This window comes from Protomyctophum bolini (genome assembly GCF_963924005.1).
Source record: "Protomyctophum bolini genome assembly, chromosome: 17".
Classification (NCBI taxonomy): domain Eukaryota; kingdom Metazoa; phylum Chordata; class Actinopteri; order Myctophiformes; family Myctophidae; genus Protomyctophum; species Protomyctophum bolini.
The window spans coordinates 35,880,378-35,899,325 of NC_137878.1; the positions used below are offsets into that span (position 1 = coordinate 35,880,378).

At 46.9% G+C, this 18,948-nt stretch overlaps 1 protein-coding gene across 13 annotated transcripts in view; it reads right to left on the minus strand.

The window, feature by feature from the left end:
• Positions 1 to 17,811, minus strand: part of nfyc (nuclear transcription factor Y, gamma) — a 40,410-nt gene extending 22,599 nt beyond the window's left edge. For 5 of the 13 annotated variants that reach the window (XM_080787305.1, XM_080787303.1, XM_080787304.1 and 2 more), the window contains exon 1: positions 11,275 to 12,274. The gene's annotated coding sequence lies outside the window, so the exon portion shown is untranslated. Of the gene's footprint in view, positions 1 to 11,274; positions 12,277 to 12,486; positions 12,636 to 17,703 lie in introns of those variants that run through there. The other 8 variants (XM_080787309.1, XM_080787306.1, XM_080787310.1 and 5 more) reach the window with 4 other exon arrangements.
• Between the last annotated feature and the right edge of the window lie 1,137 nt (positions 17,812 to 18,948).

Consider the following 18,948-nt stretch of genomic DNA (forward strand, 5'->3'; position numbering starts at 1 on the left):
AGAGAGTCAAGAGGGAGAGAGAGGGGGGGAGGAAGAGAGAGGGAGAGGAAGAGAGAGAGAGTGAAGAGGGGAGAGAGAGAGAGAGAGAGAGAGTCAAGAGGGAGAGAGAGGGGGGGAGGAAGAGAGAGGGAGAGGAAGAGAGAGTCGGAGTGAAGAGTGAGAGAGAGTCAAGAGGGAGAGAGAGGGAGAGAGAGAGAGAGGGCACAAAAGGTCAGAAATGTACAAAAAAAATCAAAACAATGTTGACGATTCAGTAACTGGAACGTAGAGGAAGCATACAGTATCAACGCCCTGGGCCGTTTGCCGGCCGGCCGGATATCTCCCTCTCTCTCCGGGCTGTGTGTCAGAAGCCTGCCGGTCTATAATTAGAATACGGTGAATTCTAAAATAAGGCCCGCGGTTCGGTCAAGCCTCTCTGTTCCTGTAACTTTGGAGGGATGTTGACATGGCCTTTAACGAGTGGCTGACCGACCGGGTCGGCCTCCATGCCCGCTTTGTGAATGGCTCCATCGTCAGCCCCAGCTGCTCGGCTAACACAAGCGCATCATGTGAAATTTAAGTCCACCCTCACCCGCCCCCTCATCCTCCTCCTTCTCCTCCTCCTCCTCCGGGCAGTGGGCGGAGGTCGCTGAGTGACCCCACACACTGAGGACAATGCTGAAGCTATAGTCACAGGGAGGGATGAGTGTGTGTGTGGCCTGTGGGGTGTTTTAACTACTAGACCGAAGCCATATATACACTTCGCCATACAACAAACAGCATAGCCTAGTAATAGTATCTCTTTACAGGCCAATGTAACATTTTGGTAGATCTGACAGATTTCTGAAATTATTTTTTACATTATATTTATAATTATGTTTTTACATTTTTGTCCAAAATAGGGATGCTATGGTGTGTGTGTGTGTGTGTGTGTGTGCGTGTGGGCGCATGTGCGTGTGTCGAGTGTCAGTCCACACTGACAGACAGACAGACACACAAACACGAAACAACCATCAACTAAAGCTTAACTGCCAGTAAACTACAATAAAGACCAATTTGTTTTCACACAAACTAAGCACAAAAGCCGTTTTGTTGTGTGCGTGTATGTGTCTGTGCGCGTGCGGTGACAGTTTGAAAGGGGAGATCCAGCAGGTTACTATGGCATGTCAGGAATCTGCAGGGGGACCGTTGGCCTGCCTGTCTCAGCATGCAGCGCTTCACAGTGCACGGAGACAGAGAGAGAGAGAGGGAGAGAGAGAGAGAGAGAGAGCACTCCTTTCCTCTCAAAGTCCCTTCGCTCTCTCTCCCTGAGTGTTGCAAAGAAGTAAAAAGGAGAACAGGAGGAGGTGAGTGTGCACAAAAGTGTGTGTACGTGTGTGGTGGTGGTGGTGGTGAGGGGCTTGTCGGGTTCACTATTAATCCACCACTACCACGGAGTGCCAAAGGCTTTAACGGGGGGGGGGGGGGGGGGGGGGGAACGTCAGACTGTCGTGCAAACCAGCTATGTGGGTCAAAGCAGACAGATAGAAGGGAGAACAGAGAGAGAGAGAGAAGGAACAGACGTGATGGTAAAAAAGAGGTGGGGTTTGGGCGGAGTTGTCTCTCTCTCTCTCTCTCTCTCTCTCTCTCTCTCTCTCTCTCTCTCTCTCTCTCTCTCTCTCTCTCTCTCTCTCTCTCTCTCTCCCCCCCCCCTCTCTTGGCCAAAAAGCCTGAATGGACCGGCGTTGCCATGTCCGCATATTATAAGCGACTTTGGGATATCAAATCAAATCAAACTTTATTTATAAAGCAACAGCAATACAATCTAATAAAATCAATACATCAATGTCAAGTGGGTACATATGAATATAATAGACACTAAGGTCAAAATAAAAAAGGTTGGAAATTAAACTAGGTTGTGATTAAAAGCTAGGTTGAGAAAAATGTTGGGCTTGAATTTAAAGTGTAGTTATTTAGGCTTGCTTCCGATTTAAACCAGTTCTCAAAACATTGATTTGCACTGCAGTATGTCAACTCAAGGACGCCCAAATGTATGCATTTTTGAAAATCGCAACTCTACAAGCTCGCAACGCTTGTACACAGTCTATTTTTTATAGCCGATGTATATAGGTTTAAAGTGCTCATGTTAGCCTAGTCTCTTCTTTTGGGCTGCTTTTTTCTCTCAAACTCTGGCAGCAGTGCTCAGGTCCAGCTGACAAGACAAAAGGACAGCCTGGCGTTCAGAGAGAGCACATCCAGTTTCCCTCTCTCTCTATGTTGCTCTAATGGTGAGGGCGGTCGGGGAACACTTAGACCTTCTTTTAGTCCCAAGCTGTCTGGGTGCCAGACAGTTATCTTTGTTTTTGATGTTTCATTACCACAGAATTAACATCCAAGTAACCCGTAGCAGCGACACCCACACACACACACTCAAGGAAAGTTAGGCTAAATAACATTTTGTTTTTGATCCTCCAGCAGCCAAGTACGTCATGTATAGAAACTAAAAGCCATGCTCCTTTGAGTAAAGTGAAAGAGTACAAGACGACAAGTACCCTCATGGTCTCATTACGGTCAATGAGTAGTTTTACATATATCCCCCTGAAAATGTCCAAATATTTTCACTGGTAAGACAAGCTTTGCAAAAATACTTCGTCAAGAAGACAAATGCTCTCCACAATGGAGAACATCAGTGGACTGCAGAATGGCAATGGTTGGACGCATTTCTATTGAAATGGTTAGTCAGGACGTGACATGACATGACCTTATGTAACCAACCAAGCAGACCGTTACGCAGGCTCCGAAATATCTACTTTTCCACTCCAGTAGTTTTCAACATGAGTAATCTTAAATCACACATGTTAATCATTAATTAGGTAGTGTTTAACCACACCCTAGTGTCCCTAATCTGGCAACAGTGAACATTTGGCTGAAACAAGATTGTAGATCAGCTATTTTCAAAGAGATAATGAGATTTGTTTGTAGAGGAGTCAAGTAATGGAGCCCCCTGGGACTCGGGTCAGCCGAGTATAGGGTTTAAGTGGTCAAATCAAGTACAAGTACTTCTACTTGAGTAGGATATTATTGTAGCACTCTTTCCGCCTTCTGTCATGTCGAGTTCCGTTTGTGTGTGGGTAAGAGTTTCCAACCGAAAGTAGCCCAAATCGATGAGTCAAAATGGCAGCAGGGGTGGTGATGGCTCGTGTGTGTGTGTGATAAATCAATCAAGCTGCTGGGAGCGTGCGTGGCCTAGTGATTGACCTTGACGATGTCTCTCTCTCTCTCTCCATCTGACCGTCTGATGCTGGCCGTGTCCAGTTGCATTTTCAAGGTTGATTGAAATCCCGCAGTCAGTCAGTCACAAAAACAATCCCAGCATTCCACGGGGCGGAAATGACTGATGGGATTGGTAGGATTTTTTCTTTGCTCCCCCGGCTGCCCTCTGCCTGCCCCCACCCCTCTCCCCCCTCCCTCTCAATTTGGTCTTTCTGTTGCATTTCCCTAAGCTGAAGAACATTTGTGTCTTGGAGCACATCATCAGTTGATCTTGTGATCGTTTTAATAAGTCGTGTGTGTGTGTGTGTGTGTGTGTGCGCGCGCGCGCTCTCGTCGAGTCAGTGTGTAGCTTGCAGCTTGTGTGGTTTTCCCCTCGACTGGTAGCCCGATAAAGAACAATAATTAGGGCGGCCATTCGCTCAGCACCACTACTTGGGCTAATTACTATACGGCAACAGCACCACTGGACAGGGAGGGAGGGAGGGAGGAACAGAGGGACGGTGCTTAGGCTAAAGACAAATGAACGTCAGAGATAACAGGGTAAACGAATGAGCCGTGGCTTCCTGTTACACACATACACAACACAAGTGCAGCTCTGACTGCTCGCTCCAAACTACGTGCAGAGTCGTATTTTCCTTTCATTTCTAGAGAAGCATGTGACTTGATCACACCCCACTCGCTGTGCGTGACCCAATGACCTTCAGTCCACAAACACAAGTCACTGGCTGTGAACCACACTCGCTGGAGGAAAGGGGGGTTGACGACGACTGAACAATCCAAGTGTGAGAATCAGAGAGGAACTCTCTGACGTGTGTGTGTGTGTGTGTTTGTGTGAGAGAAAGATGACAGAGTGATGGCGAGAGAGAGGAAGGCGTAGACAGAAGGAGTGAGAGGATATTAGAGTGTGAAATAAAGTGTGAGAGGAGTGGAGTTGACTCACTAAGCTGCCTACTAGCCATCTCGTATACCTAAATTGAACTGCGTTTTGTCTGGGCAATAAACCCAGCGTTCTCTGATGCATCGCCTTCTATGGCCCGAGGCCCACGTCGTCCTAGTCAAACAAAACACTCTCGGTGGGGCCCGTCCGTCGTCTGCGCAAAGGAAAATAATAAAATGTGCCCTAAAACTCTGGCTAAAGCCAGGAAATGTCAAGGTTGTGTAGTTTTAGGCACTTAAGCCCTATACACACACACACACACACACACACCATTGTACGATGACAAGTAGCGAAAATAGCCGATCTACAAGCCAACAACAAAAGAATGCCCAAAAAATGGACGCCACGGTTAATGAGGTTAAAACACCTGGAGCGATCGAATGCATGCAATGAGGAAATGGGAGGGAGGGAGGGTGGGTGCGCGCCTGCGCGGGGTGGGGTTTGTGCCGTGGGCTCCTGCTCGGCTGCCACAAGCCTTGGCGCTATCAGCGGAACACGCGCCGGGTAGCAATATCCCGGGACAGGACCAACGCTCTCGTCTCGCACGCTCGCTGTGCGCTATATCGGGACGCATTGTGTTGTTTGCGCTGCCGTTTATGCATCCCTCCCTTCCCTGCGGCTCTCTTGTCCTTCACTGGGTCACAGAGGCAGATAACCGCGGTGTTGGGTTTCCTGCGAACTGTGCTTTCTCCGCACGTGTGTGTGTGTGGGAGCAAGAGAGTGTGTGTGTATGTGCATTATGTGTGTGTGTGCCCGAGGGAGGGGGTATCTGTGCCTCGTCTGCACCTCGAAGCGGCATCTTCCTCCTTCGGTGACTCTGCCTCTCTCTCTTCCTGTCTCTCCTGTGCCTGTCATTTACCTGTAGGTGTATGTTTCTGTTTCTCTCTCTCTCCCCCCCCCCTCTCTCTCTCTCTGTGTCACTCTCCCCTCTGGAAAAAGTCAATGCATGCAGAAGCTGAATCAGCAGTAGTGGTATTCTGCTAGCCTGGTCCTGTATCTCTCTTTCTACCTATCTCTCCCTGCAGTGTTGATTTGGTCGACTAAAACTATGATGAAAGCCGTTTGTCAACTATACCTTTTTTCCACAGACTAAAACTAAATAAAAACGTATGCTGCGTTCACACTGGCAGATGCAAAAGATTCAAAGCTACACAGCGTATATGTAGCTTTGCATTTGAAGCTTTGTATCTGAACCTTTTGCAGCTTTGTCTTCATGTCGCTGGCTTCCATTGAAAATGAACGGTAGACTTTGTATCCTTGCATCTGCTTGTGTGAACGCAGCATAACCTACGATGACTAAAACTGAGAATAGATATATTTACAATTGTCAACAAATCAAAACTAGGCTAAAACGTTAGGAAGGGACTAGTGGAGAAGAGATCCAGCAGAACTAAAAGACGAGTAATTTCTTGTTTTGTAGCAAGCTGAAAATTGTAGATTGGCTATTTTCAGCCTGCAACCAAGTGTAAAATCAGACGCCATCAAGGCCAAATCAATTGTAGATGTAGTCGGCCAAAAGTAAAACATTTCAGAGGACTAAAATAAGACTAAAACCAAATTAAATGTTATTCAAAAGACTATAATATGACTAAAACTACATCGAAATCAACACCGTCTCCCTCCCTGGCACACTTCTGATCTGATTACGACGTGGTACCACTTTCTCCTCTCTCGCCTCCACTCAAAAAGCACCTAAGAGGAAACGGATAGTGATAATGGGGGGAGGGGGGGGGGGGGGGGGTCTAGGCTGCAGCTTGCACGTTGAAGGACTGAGGACATAGTGACACACACACACACACTGCAGTTAAATTGCAAGCTTAATGAGCAGGCAGTATATAGCACTCGATGTTGAATGGGGCTTATGCTGTAGTTTCGCTGTGCAGAGCAGAATGCACGAGAAAGGCGTGGGGGTGGTGTTGGGGGGGGGTATGCAGTTACGGGACAGTGTTTGGCAGGCTTGAGACAGTGAACTTTTCCCCCCACTAGGTGTTCATTGATAGGTAGGTAGGTATCACACGGGCGCCATGAAGCAAAACTCATCCCAAACCTGTTCCTGAACCCGAGGGTGACAGAGACACTACGGCTTGCACTCGGGCAGGGTTTGACACCAAGGGTTGCCCAGGGGGGCAAGTGAAGAACAAAAGTCAGGAAATAACAACAACAACAATTCATACAATTACAACTCTCTTCTAGATGCTCAATGTTGCTTTACAGAAAACGGAAACAAAATAAAAAACTACACAAAAATGTTGGGTAGAAATGGAAGATTAGGATTAGGTAGGGACTGCAAAGTCTGGTGGGTTTTGAGTGTGGATTTTGAGTGTTGTATTTTGTTCCTTTTGACACAACATGAGATGTATCTGGCTATAAACACAATGCAACATCCTTGTTCTCGGTTCAGACCGCGCTCTCTCCTTCTCCGCCAAGCTACACACGCACCATCTGACACACAGCAACGTGAGCAAGAAAGCTATTGATTGAATTCAATCTACGCATTTATCCTGACCTGCCGAGAGCAACAGCAAACCGAACTCTTTCACTGGGGCACAAAAATCAGTGTCAAAAGTGCTCAAAGTCGAGCACACAGACATGCATTTGGAGGAATGCTGTAGAAAATAAATGTTTGTCTTTGCTATACAACTTGGGAAGTTGTGGCTGAAATTGCATTCTCAGGAATGTTTGCTTAGCAAACTGAAATCGCTCAACGCATGAATGGTAAACTATTGGTATCAACTGACTTTTTGTAACATTATATTAAGCAATGAAACGGTATTGACCAATCACTTTCATTCTATTGTGTCCCACTTCTCACTGGGGCAGCAAGTGTACTGCAACAAGAGTGTTGAGCATTGCACACATAGGGCTCCATTTTCGTCACCGCTAAACCCCTTATCCCTAAACTTCTTTGCCTTTTTTACTATTTTGAAAAACATTTTTGAATAGTTCAATTAGCCAATCTACATCGACACGTTGTGAGCTTGTAGACTGGCCATTTTCAAAAATGTTTTGCAAAATAGCAAAATAGTAAAAAAAAAAAAAAATGGCTAAGAAGTTTAGGGATAAGGGGTTTAGCGTTGACGAAAATGGAACCCCCTCCCTCTCACTGCCAAAAATAGCTGGCATACAATGCAATGTGGGCTTGTAGATCTGCAAGTTTCAAAAGGGTTCATGCAGTTTAAGTGTTAAATGGTGACCTTGATGGGTCTATAACATATTAATCCCAGCGCCAAACTCCTAACTAAAGCTGGGATGTTTTCCCACAAAGACATACAATCTCCTGGCTGATGATTCAGCAATCTTTTTAAAAGCGTTTGACCACAGAGAGCAATTACTAACTAACTAGAATGTAGCTTCATTTGACAAAGCTCATAAGCTCTTTTTAACGCAGCCAAAACGTAAAAGGTCCTGCTAATTCAGCCCACGTGAGCGCTGGGTTTACTGTGTGCGCTTCTGTTGATTACAGTAAAGCTAAACCCATCATCTCTGATCCCTGACAGATGTTCTAATGTGTATCGGTTTTATTGTCCGCCTATCCCTCCCTCCAACAAGCCAGTAGCCACCCACCATTCTGACCAAATGTTTTGGGTTCGATGCCAATCCAGATTTTGTGGAGCCCTATAGCCGACCGATTACTGAGGTTTTGGCTGAAGTTGTGTCAAAAAGTACAAAATCCAATACATTTAAAATCTTGCATAATTGCAGATACCAATGTCGTAAAAAAAACAAACAAAAAACAAAGTCAAATAATGGCTGATATATCAGCTGGTCTCTGGCCAAACCCTTGCAAATGGGTGCAGGATATAGCCGTTTTTATCAGATATAACATTACAGAGGTCACCTCCAGTGTGTACAGCATGACAGGAATCACTGGAGGCACAAAGCACTACTTTACTTGATCATGTTTGATGAAACTGACCATTAGCATGTCCCTCTACGGGCTGGTGTGTGTGTGTAGCTACTAGCCACATTGCATAAGCATATCCTCCTCACCCAGAGGTCATCGGTCCACAAGCTGCTGGGTGAAACTGTCAAACGGTTCAGAAAGGTCCCTTCTGAGGGTCCAGGGCTTTAATCTAGCATCCCATGTGAAAGAAAAGCTAACGAATACAGAGCCAGCCTCTGATTATGCGGGTCTGTTGTCAGACCACAGACGACCAGGCGAGTCACTTGGCCTTTTCCCCCCCCTCACTGAAAACGTACTTGCGTGCGTTTGTTAGTTGTTACGCAGGGATGCTTGTGACTTTGAGGCATGAGGCAGCCCCGGAACTCAACATCCGCCTGCTCAGGGAAGGTGAAAGCATCAGCTACTGGCGTTCAAAAGCAGAGAGCAGGACATGGTGGAATAAAACGCAGGCTGTTGACGAGGACGGCGAGGATTACAGTTAGAACTGAGAAACGTTTTAACCACTTAAACCATTTATACTTTGCTGTACATCAAATAGCAAAAATAGCTGATCTACAAACTCGAAGCATGTCGCGACGTTGAATGCAACGTTCGCTTATTTTTTGCAGATTGTCTATTATGTAGAATAGTGATGCATGTGGTAAAACGGCAAAAATCACTAGATTCTATTTACAACAATCCCGGCCTAGCACAGTATTCAACTCTGTCAATGTAACCTCAACCTCAACAGGGGACAAAGAGTAGAAAACGACAAGGGGGGGAAAAAAACACTTTGGCACGGCACGCAGGGTTAATGATCAACTCAAAAACAAACAGAAAAACAAAGAGGTGAAGTTCCCAGCTGGGGAATTACAGGTTTAACTATCGGGCTCTGGACTTGGGTGCTTTGGTCGCTGCCAGACTGACCATTGGGTGATCTGAAAAGCAGCCGCACCGTACTAGGGGAACGAGAGGCGCTCGTCGAGCCAAATCCGGCCCGACAGAGCGCCGCCGAGCGGCCTTGCAAACTTTGCCCTTGGGTTTCTGCTTCGAACCGACTCCAGGAAGTGCTAGTCACTGATCTCTCCCAAGGTCATTCCACAGAGGAGACACAGAGAAACCAAAGAGGGGAGGAGGGAGTGGGGGAGAGCGAGAGGAAGAGGGGGAAAGAGAGTGAGGGATCGCGAGGAGGGGACAACAGAGGACAGGTTATTCAACTTTCTCTCACTGCGGCGCTTGCGTGTGTATTGTAACCCCAGTGGTTTTTCACTTTCTATGAACAAAGATAAATAAAAGCGGAAGAAACACATTAGTGTCCATCCGTTAGCCATGTTGTGTGGTTTCCACTTTTCCCTCCGAGCGCCCCTCTCGTCTCCCTCTCGTCTCCCCCCCCCCCCCCCCCGGGCCCGGTCTCCCGCTCTCTGCTGACGAGAGAGAGACTGCGGGAGCTGCTGTCACATTCCTGTGACCTTCATCCCAACGCCGGGCCCTGCTTCTGGCGTCAAAGTAGGCAGGGCTTAAAACGTTACCTGCATATCACATACTGGATCACTGGTAACGGCCCCCCCACCCCCCAGTATACACACAAAACACAGGGGCAGCAAGGGCAAACGAGTGCATATACAGCAACACGGCTATGGTCACCTTGGCTACCGGCAACAGTGACTAGCTATGTGTGACGGTGTTTGTGTGTCCATTAACTCCCCCCACCCCCCCACACGCACACACACACGTCCCTGCAGGACACCAGGAACAAATGATATTCAAATCGCATGCAACCCTGAGATTTGGCAGCACGGCCTTCGACTCAGGAGTTATTTTTAGTCACACACACACACTCTCTCCCTCTCTGTCACACTCTCTTTTCTAACTCCTCTCTCCCTATTTCCCCAAAGGCACTTAGTTTTGTAAGAGGCTCCGATGGAAACTTTCAAGAAGGGGAGGGGGAGTCGTGGCGAGAGAAGGTATTCATCCTCCTCAGACTCCATCAGTAAGGATCAGATGGAGACAAGAGGCCTCCGCCAGGCCCTGGAGCCCAACTAACTAACTGACATCTCCGTCCCATCTGGGAGTCTGAGGTCCAGAACAGAGGGATGGTTGGTTGGTGGTCCACAGAGGAGGGGGCGGTGGGGCCAGGGATCCTGAGGTCAAGACAAACAACCAGCTGCACCTACACCCCTGGGGACCCTGAGACAACAGCAACACACAGAGATGGTCTACGGTCCCATGAGTGCTCCTCTGTGACCGTTTGCATCTGCAACCCCATTTCACCCTTGAAGACGCCATCTTGGCCTCTGCTTTGCATGGCTGGTACACGTGTCATAACCGGACGTCAGGAAGGGGACAAGACTCCCGAGTGTGATTTGGGCCTCAGTTGGAAGAACTGTGGGCCCGGAGCCCTCAATGCTATGCCGAGGGGATAGCATTGAGGGCTCCGGGCCACAGTTCGACTTTGAAGTGTGTCCGAGTACAGCGTCAGGGTGGCGGCATTGCACTGCTTGCTTACAGTCAATAACAAACAGGCCATGAAGAGTGTGTGTGTGTGTGTGTGTGTGTGTGTGTGTGTGCAAGACAGTCATGTTGATGACTGGCGAGTCCAAAGTCAAAACACAGCGAGTGAAGGCTTATGAGGCTGCAAACAAAACAGTGCTGTGTTGTGCTCTCTCCGCTAGCTGCCGGTTTTGGCAGAACAGGAAGAATACGCATTCTTTTGAACGGATGCAGAAACGTAGGCCGCGCGAGACTACCCTGCCGAGAATCCAATAAGACCAACATCCTTTCAACAACAGCCACAGTGTATAGAAGTGTATATTAAAAACAAAGAGTGAGAGCAGCAACATCAACAAGGCTGTACTAACGTGACAGCTGAAGGACATGAGACTAGAGCGGCAGATTGCTGCCCAGTGCAGAAACACACACACACACACACACACACACACACACATCTGCCAAGGGGAAAAGTAGAGGACGAGAAGAAGAGTGGGAGGGAGTGTGAAAGTAGTGTGTGTGTGTGTGTGTGTGTGTGTGTGTGTGTGTGTGTGTGTGTGTGTGTGTGTGTGTGTGTGTGTGCAGGACAGAGTGAGCATCTCTACACTGCAGAGAAACAATAAGACCAAGAAAGATATGGCAAAAAGTGACCATCTCTAACCGACGAGTTATCCGGTTAGCGTTTTCTCTGTGTGTGCGTGTGTGAGAGAGAGGACACCAAGCTGGTTTGACTTACCCGGTTGCCCTTCATGGCTGGCTGTCGGTCGGCTGTGGTGTGTTGGGAACGGAACAGAGCATAGAGAGGCAGAGGAGAGTCCTGTACAAGTCTCCTTGAGAGGAGGAGGAGGAGGAGGAACAACGGCAGCAGCAAGAGGAGGAGGAGTGAAAACAAGAAGCTGACAGCGAAAGTCTCTCTCCAGCCCCCTTCATACTTCCTCCAGCCCCCGCCGTCCTAGCGACCATACAAAAGCCACTCTGGCTCCACTGGCCGCCTTTAAACGTTCTTTTTTTTTTTTTTTTTAAGCTCCCAGCCTGGACAGAGAGAAGAGACCCCCGTTTCCCTCCCTCTCCTCTCACACACTCTTTACACAGTCCCATGTCTCCTCCTGCAAACCCCCCCGCTCCCTCTTCAAAGCTCAACATACACCCCTTGCCCTCCTATTTCTCCTCCTAACTCTCCCAACTAGTGCCGTACACAGCTCGGCTCTCCTCGGTCGGGTTTCGGCACTTTGTCTCCAAACACCATCTCGGTCTCCCTGCTAGCCAGTGACCCTTGCGTTTGTCTTTCAGCTGACCCCTGCCTCGGCCAGCAGGAGGGAAGGAGAGCGGAAGGAGGGGGGGTTTGAGGGAGACAGGCAAGGGTTGAAGAGAGGAAAGGAGAAGTGTGCAGCAAAGAGAGCCAGCGAGAAGCAGCAGGAAAGCGGCAAGAGGCACCGAAGGCACTCGAGTCTCGGACAAAAATCTCTCCTCCGGCACCACTTCTCCTTTAACAGTGGAGAGTAATCAATCTAGCCTGCTACATGATACTCAAGCACCGCCTCCGCCCCCGAGAGCTGCCAGCCCCTCACTGGCGTTCTCAGCCAATGACAGGACAAGGTCCTCCCATTCCACTGGCTGTCGCAACTGCCCGTCAGTTCTGACACGCCGCACCCCCTGTGCTCCTCCCACCCAGGGAGGAGGGGGGGCCTTCCCTCCGCCCAACCCCCTTTCAGCGACTGCCAACTTCCTGTTCTAAGTTACCTTGAGCTGCAGGATAGGGGTCAGGGAGAAGAAAAGAGGAAGAGGGAGAAGAGAGGAGAACAGGGCGAGGAGAGAGAGAGAGAGAGAGAAAAAAAAAAAAAAAGAGCATAGAAAGTTGTGAAAAGAACTCTGGGGTAGTGTGTGCGTGTGTTGTGTTGTGTTGTGTGTGCATGCGTGCGTGTGTAGAAGGGGGGGGGGGGGTTCTTGCCTCGGCATGGCGTGTCCTCCGTTGCTGTGTCGTTACGTCCCTCGCGGCTGGACGTAGAAGACAGGAGCGTCAGTGCTGCTGCTGCTGCTCTCTGACAACTGCTCTCTGCTTATTTACAATGTCAAACTAAATGTCTCCGGCAGGCCCCGCCTCCGCTCTGCAGCAACAGGCTCGCAAGCCCCTGTGATGCGGGCGGCCAGGCTGGCCCCCATTGGCTGAGGGAGGTGTCAGAGTGGATGCCGCATGTTGCGGCCACATGATTTAAAGTGCAAAGGCATAGAATATACCGGGGGGCAGACTCTGCCGTCTAGTTGCGTGCGCTGTTCGGTCATGCACGGGCATTACGTGCACATCCACGCACAACTCATTGCGCCCTTGCTCTCTCGTTCATCCTTTGCACACGCAGTCACAGGTGAGCGGCAACATCTAGCCTCAAACTAGGCTCACAAGGATGACATTCATTGAACCGTTGATATGCTAATGGGAGGAAAGGACGAAAATATCTCACTGACTGCATGGCCGCTCTTGATTCTAGCAGAATGTTAATTAGTTGGCTAATTGTATTCTTTGGTTCTCACTCATGACTCATCGCTACGGAGTTACACAACAGTTTGGAATCAATAGATCAGTCTGGGGCTAAACCTAATCAAGTTTGCACAGAAACATAATCAGCACTGGAAACTTGAGACAGCAAAGCCTTTTGCACAAAAATCACACTGATCAGCTGACCAATCCAGGCAGCTTGGGGGGGGGGGGGGGTCATTCTATTCTTCTTCTGTTTGTGGGTAAACAAGATTGGAGAGATGTGGGCGAAAGTCAGTATACCACACAAAGACCTTGTTGTCTTGACCCTGAGAAAAACACCAACTGCAACTTTTACAATGAAAATGGCACCATAAAAGCACGTCAGCAATGTCATACAAGGTCCTCTCCTCGTCAGCACGCCACTGGTTAAATGAGCATGCCCGTTCTCCACACTAACCTTTACATTGGAGCACAAAGGCAGGACGCTGCCGCTCCACGTGCACCACCCGTGTTGCTGTAGTAGCGCTTTACTTATTTACTCTTATCAGTACAACCACAGCGCCGTTGGCAACTAAATAAAACTAATACTCAGTCAATGAAATATATGGAAATTAAATACATTTTGAGAGGGGGGGGGGGGGGGGGGGCAATATGCTGAACAAGTAGCTTGGAGCTGGCAGTCGATGCAAAGGATGGTGGAGTGACCCGTCCTGCAGCTTGCAGCTTATCCTGCATATTACTGCAAATCCCCACTGACACTGTACTGAAGAACACCAAGCCAGAGAGAGAGAGAGAGAGAGAGAGAGACTGTACTGAAGAACACCAAGCCAGAGAGAGAGAGAGACTGTACTGAAGAACACCAAGCCAGAGAGAGAGAGAGAGAGAGAGAGAGAGAGAGACTGTACTGAAGAACACCAAGCCAGAGAGAGAGAGAGAGAGAGACTGTACTGAAGAACACCAAGCCAGAGAGAGAGAGAGAGAGAGAGAGAGACTGTACTGAAGAACACCAAGCCAGAGAGAGAGAGAGAGAGAGAGAGACACTGTACTGAAGAACACCAAGCCAGAGAGAGAGAGAGAGAGAGACTGTACTGAAGAACACCAAGCCAGAGAGAGAGAGAGAGAGAGAGAGAGAGAGAGACAGAGACACTGTACTGAAGAACACCAAGCCAGAGAGAGAGAGAGAGAGAGAGAGAGAGAGAGAGAGAGAGACTACTGAAGAACACCAAGCCAGAGAGAGAGAGAGCAAACCTGGTTCCATCAATGAACAAACCAGAGGGGGAGGGGAAGCGGAAGGATGGAGAAGGACAGAGAGGAGAGTTGCTACAGGATGGGAGGGGTAGGGAACAAGGAGAGAGAGAGAGAGAGAGACACAGAGAGAGCATGTGAGGGACTCAAGAGAAACAAAGCTAAATGTTCCCTTTTCTATTTTAGTGCGGAGCAGGGGGACAGGCCGGAGCAGGTACTGTAGCAGGCTGGTTAATCATTACAGAGCGGCGCTGCACATGGAGCCATAGGCAGGCTACCCAAAATGCCTCCATGATGACACCTGGCAAGGTCACAGCACGCAACCGAGACCTTCCCATGACTTGTACTGCCCGTAGCAGGGACATGTTTGCTCTCCCTGACGCTGTTTAGAGATAAACACGCACCCATGCAGGCCACTGGTTTCACAAACACACAGCAGAAGAGCTCCCTCAGGGCAGCCTAGGGTGAGCTATGCATGCATTGCATGCATGTAGACATAAACACCACATGCACACCTGCATTGGACATCACTGATCTGACATTCTGAGACCCTAGTAGATAATACCACCCCACAGCATGAGTGGCCTCTCTTCTATGATGTCGCCAATACTGTCCAACTGAGAACACGAGGACTGCAACACGAGGACTGCAACAGTTAATCGACTGAATAGATTATAGAAAACAAATAGATTTTTATGAAAATACATCTACAAGCTCTTTTCATCTCATCTACAAGATATTTTTGCTATAGTTAGCTTTTTTTTGTTTTGCTTTTGCGTGACCCATATATACGGCCATGTAAAAATAAGGCTAAAATGAAAAATAAATCTGTATAAATGTTTGTTGAATGATAATCAACAAACTGACATGAAAACCTTCTTGCTTCTAATGGAAGCAAGAATGTAGAATATTAGATGATCGATAGTTGCAGCCCTAAATGTACACAGTTATCATGAATTATGTACAGTAAGATAGGCTAACTGCTTGTAGACAAAATGTCCAAAAAGTCTTAATGAGATGGGGCCTTTCTTTTTAGCAACACAGAGAAAGCTGGAGAAGCATAATAGTGTACAAATGATAAACCCTGACAAGCAACAGTGTGAACTGTGCGAATGGAGAAACCATTGCTAGTTGCTACAATTGACTCATCACGTCTTTGAGTGATTGATTAACCAATATACAATTGCATCAGGGGCACTTACCCATTGGGCAAGTACAGGTCGTGTTGACCCCAAGGTGATATTTAAAATTTGCGCTCGTAGAAGAAAAATCTCTTGCATGAAGTGAGGGTCGCTCTTATCATACATCATCCAATCAAATCATCACATTCCCTGCTACAAACGCATTCCGTGCTATAAACACACAAAGCTGTGCATAGGAGGGGCCCCTCAAAAATATGTTAAATACAAGTGGTGATAGTCACTTTGAAAAACCAGAATGAGTGCTACTGCTAGTTGTAAAAAGGACAAAGGTGGCATTATTCTTCATACTGTAGTGTAAATAACATTTAATGAAGACGAAATGCACTTGCCCCCGTAGGGCAACCTGAAAGCAAACTCCATTTGCCCGAACGTTTTATTTACTTGCCACGGGAACTTGGGAAGTCGGGGAAACCGTTCGTGTCAACCCCTGTGTATTGATAATGGACCCATTAATGGGTCATTCCTATGTTCCCATGGTACCGTTATGGTTATTATGGTTATGGTGGAAACATCGATATGCTCCCCAGCAACTGTATGTAGTCTGATATTCTGTACACAAGCCTATGTGCTATTGAAAATGCTCCTTATTCAATCAAATGCACTTATATTATGACTCATGAGGACTGAGAATATAAATTATAAATTGTTTTTTAGATCCTCTTTTAACTAGCAGATTAGAAGCCAGTGAAACGTAATTTCGTTCTCTTATGCCTATGTATGTATGTATGTATCCGCTGAATGACAATAAAGATACCTATCTTAAAAAACAACCCCCTTCCAAAAACAAAACACTAGACAGAAACCAACAAGCTCACAAGCCTATCTTTTATACACAAATAGCAATTACTGATCACAATAACTCTGCATTGTCTTTTACTGATAACTACTACCAAACCAAACCAAACTACCAAACCAAGAGTAGATATACATAATTATATTTTCGTTTAATCAACTTTGCAACTGTCTCTTTAAGTTATGCAATACATTAACCCCAGTCTGATCAATGATGAAGGGTCACTCACAGACATCACATAACACATCAATATTAAAAGCAAATTAGCCTTTACTTCCATGCATTTCAAACCCAATACATTTAACCTCTTAAAACATAAACCCCATTTAATCATTCTGCTATTCCAAAATAGCGGGTGTGCTCACAATGATTCGCACACGACCCTTTTGTGTTGTTACTGTTGTAGGTGTTATTTTCGAAATAAAAAACGCCATGCACCAAAAACGGTGAAACTAAAGTGGTTAACGTTACAAATTAATAAGAGTGGGTGCACTGGGAGAGCAACAAAAAAAACGCCAATCAAATGTGTAAATATTGCAAACTACTACTACTCTAACAACTGTATTGTCAGTAAATGACACAGACAACCATGTGACTGGTTTAATACATCTTACAATTTATTTACTAAATAATAGCACTTCTTCTTGCACTATAGCTACCAGCTAGTTAGCATCAGTGCAGTATCATGTTGAGTGGTGTTTATGTTGTGTCGTTTCACGCACCGGCCAGTACACTTTAGACCAGTAAGCAAGGAACATAAAATAAACTCCCTGGCTAAAAAACGTTAGCATTCCGTTCATTGTTGTGTCTGTCTCTCTCTGTGACTTTATAAGCTAGCTATGCGTTAGCTTCACGGCACGCTTGGGCTAACTAAACTAGCCGACCCTTGCGGCGCTCGGGCAGTTAAGGTGAATTCTCCACTGGCTGGACGGACACAACGTTATCAAATGAAAAGTTTTGCCGAAGCTTTACAAAGCTTGCGGAGAAAGCAAGCAGTCTAACCAATAAAGACAACGTTTGGATGTGTCCTTCAGTCAGACCAATCAAACCTCGGACTAGATTCCACCAATCAAGGTTTCAAAGGGGCTACGAGTTTGTCGTCGCTGGGCTGCGACCGGCGCCATTCGGGCTCCGGCCATGGAGCGGCCGCTCGGGTCGCGAACGGCGCCGCGGAGCCAATATGGCGGCGGCACCGTGGCCAGTTGCCCTCGCCGCCTCTCCGCTCGGCTCTCTTCAGAGCGGGCGGCCACCAATAAGCGAGTCAAGAGAGCAGCGGAGGGAAATGGCGCCTATGTTCATCTTCCAAAACAATCGTCTTATTGGTCAAGAAGGAGGCAAATGAAAAAGGAGACGAGTAAATTGCACCCCCGCTCGCTTGCCTTTCTCACCCGCCGCCTCCTCGCACGTGTTTTAATTCACACACAAAAAGGGCATTTTAATTTTGTTACTCACTTTTTTTTGTGCGGGTTCGAAGTCAAACGCGGTTCCCGGGTCTATTATTTATTTTATTTAGCTGGTGGTGGTAGTAAGCAACGGGAAACAAGATGGCTTCTTTTTCGAGACTCGAACCGGAAAAAGGGTTACGTCAACGTATTCACGCAAGCACGCTCGCGCTGACGTCCCAACGTCGGTTCGTGCACGTGCCGTGCACGTCACCTTGCACAGATCCGGATGATGAAAGCAGACATTATAGACAGAACATCAAGGCTAAATTATATCCAAAAAGGCCCTAGTGTGGTGGTTCCATTCTAACCTCTCTTTTGATGCCCAAATAACTAAGGTTGTACAGAAACATTGCCACTTGCCAGAATAAAACCATTCCTCACATTTACAGATCTTGAAAATAATTCATGCATTAATTTCTTCACGCCTAGACTACTGTAACAAGTAACAACGCCCTGTATTCTGGACTTCTGGGGGAAAAAATCCATGCAACTTGTTCAAAATTCTGCAGCAAGACTCTTGACTAACACTAGGAGGTGTCAGGTGTGAACACATTACTCCAGTACTGGCCTATAAATCCTCTTCGCAGACCTTGTATTGAACTGTACTTTACTGTGCTTTTATCTGTATATGTTACAGTATCCAATAAATCAAAACAAAAAAAATCACACCAATGTGAAGTAAGGGACGCTCTAATCATCTCATTCCGGCCAATCAGAATTTGCATCCTCACCTTCATATTCAATATTTGTGTTTACACATCAAAATATTTGTTAGGACAAAATGTGGGTTACACACCAAAAGCTGGACATAGGAGGGGCTATGGGTCCTCGATAACAGCATACCACCACTTTCAACCTGCCTATGTTGGCAACATGCCGTCAGTCATTATAGTCCATTTCCCCCACATTTTTAAAAGCAGCTAAATTATATCTATTGGTTATTTTCACCATTTGATGTGATAAAGTTGCCAGTTTAAATACGAGCATGTATAAATCTGAGTTGTAATAGGCTATAATGAATTATGTAATGTAAACATGCTGTAAATGCGTGAATTATGTAATGTAAACATGCTGTAAATCCATGAGGGTTGGGCACATTGTGTGCAGGACACGGAAATAAATAAACAATCAATCATGTGGCATTTAGTGTAACCTGTACCAAAGAATAGAGAAAAAAAACCAACCAGAAGCCTTTCATTTCATTATTTCACTATTTGGAAGTTGACCCAAATACAGAATGAATATCTAAATT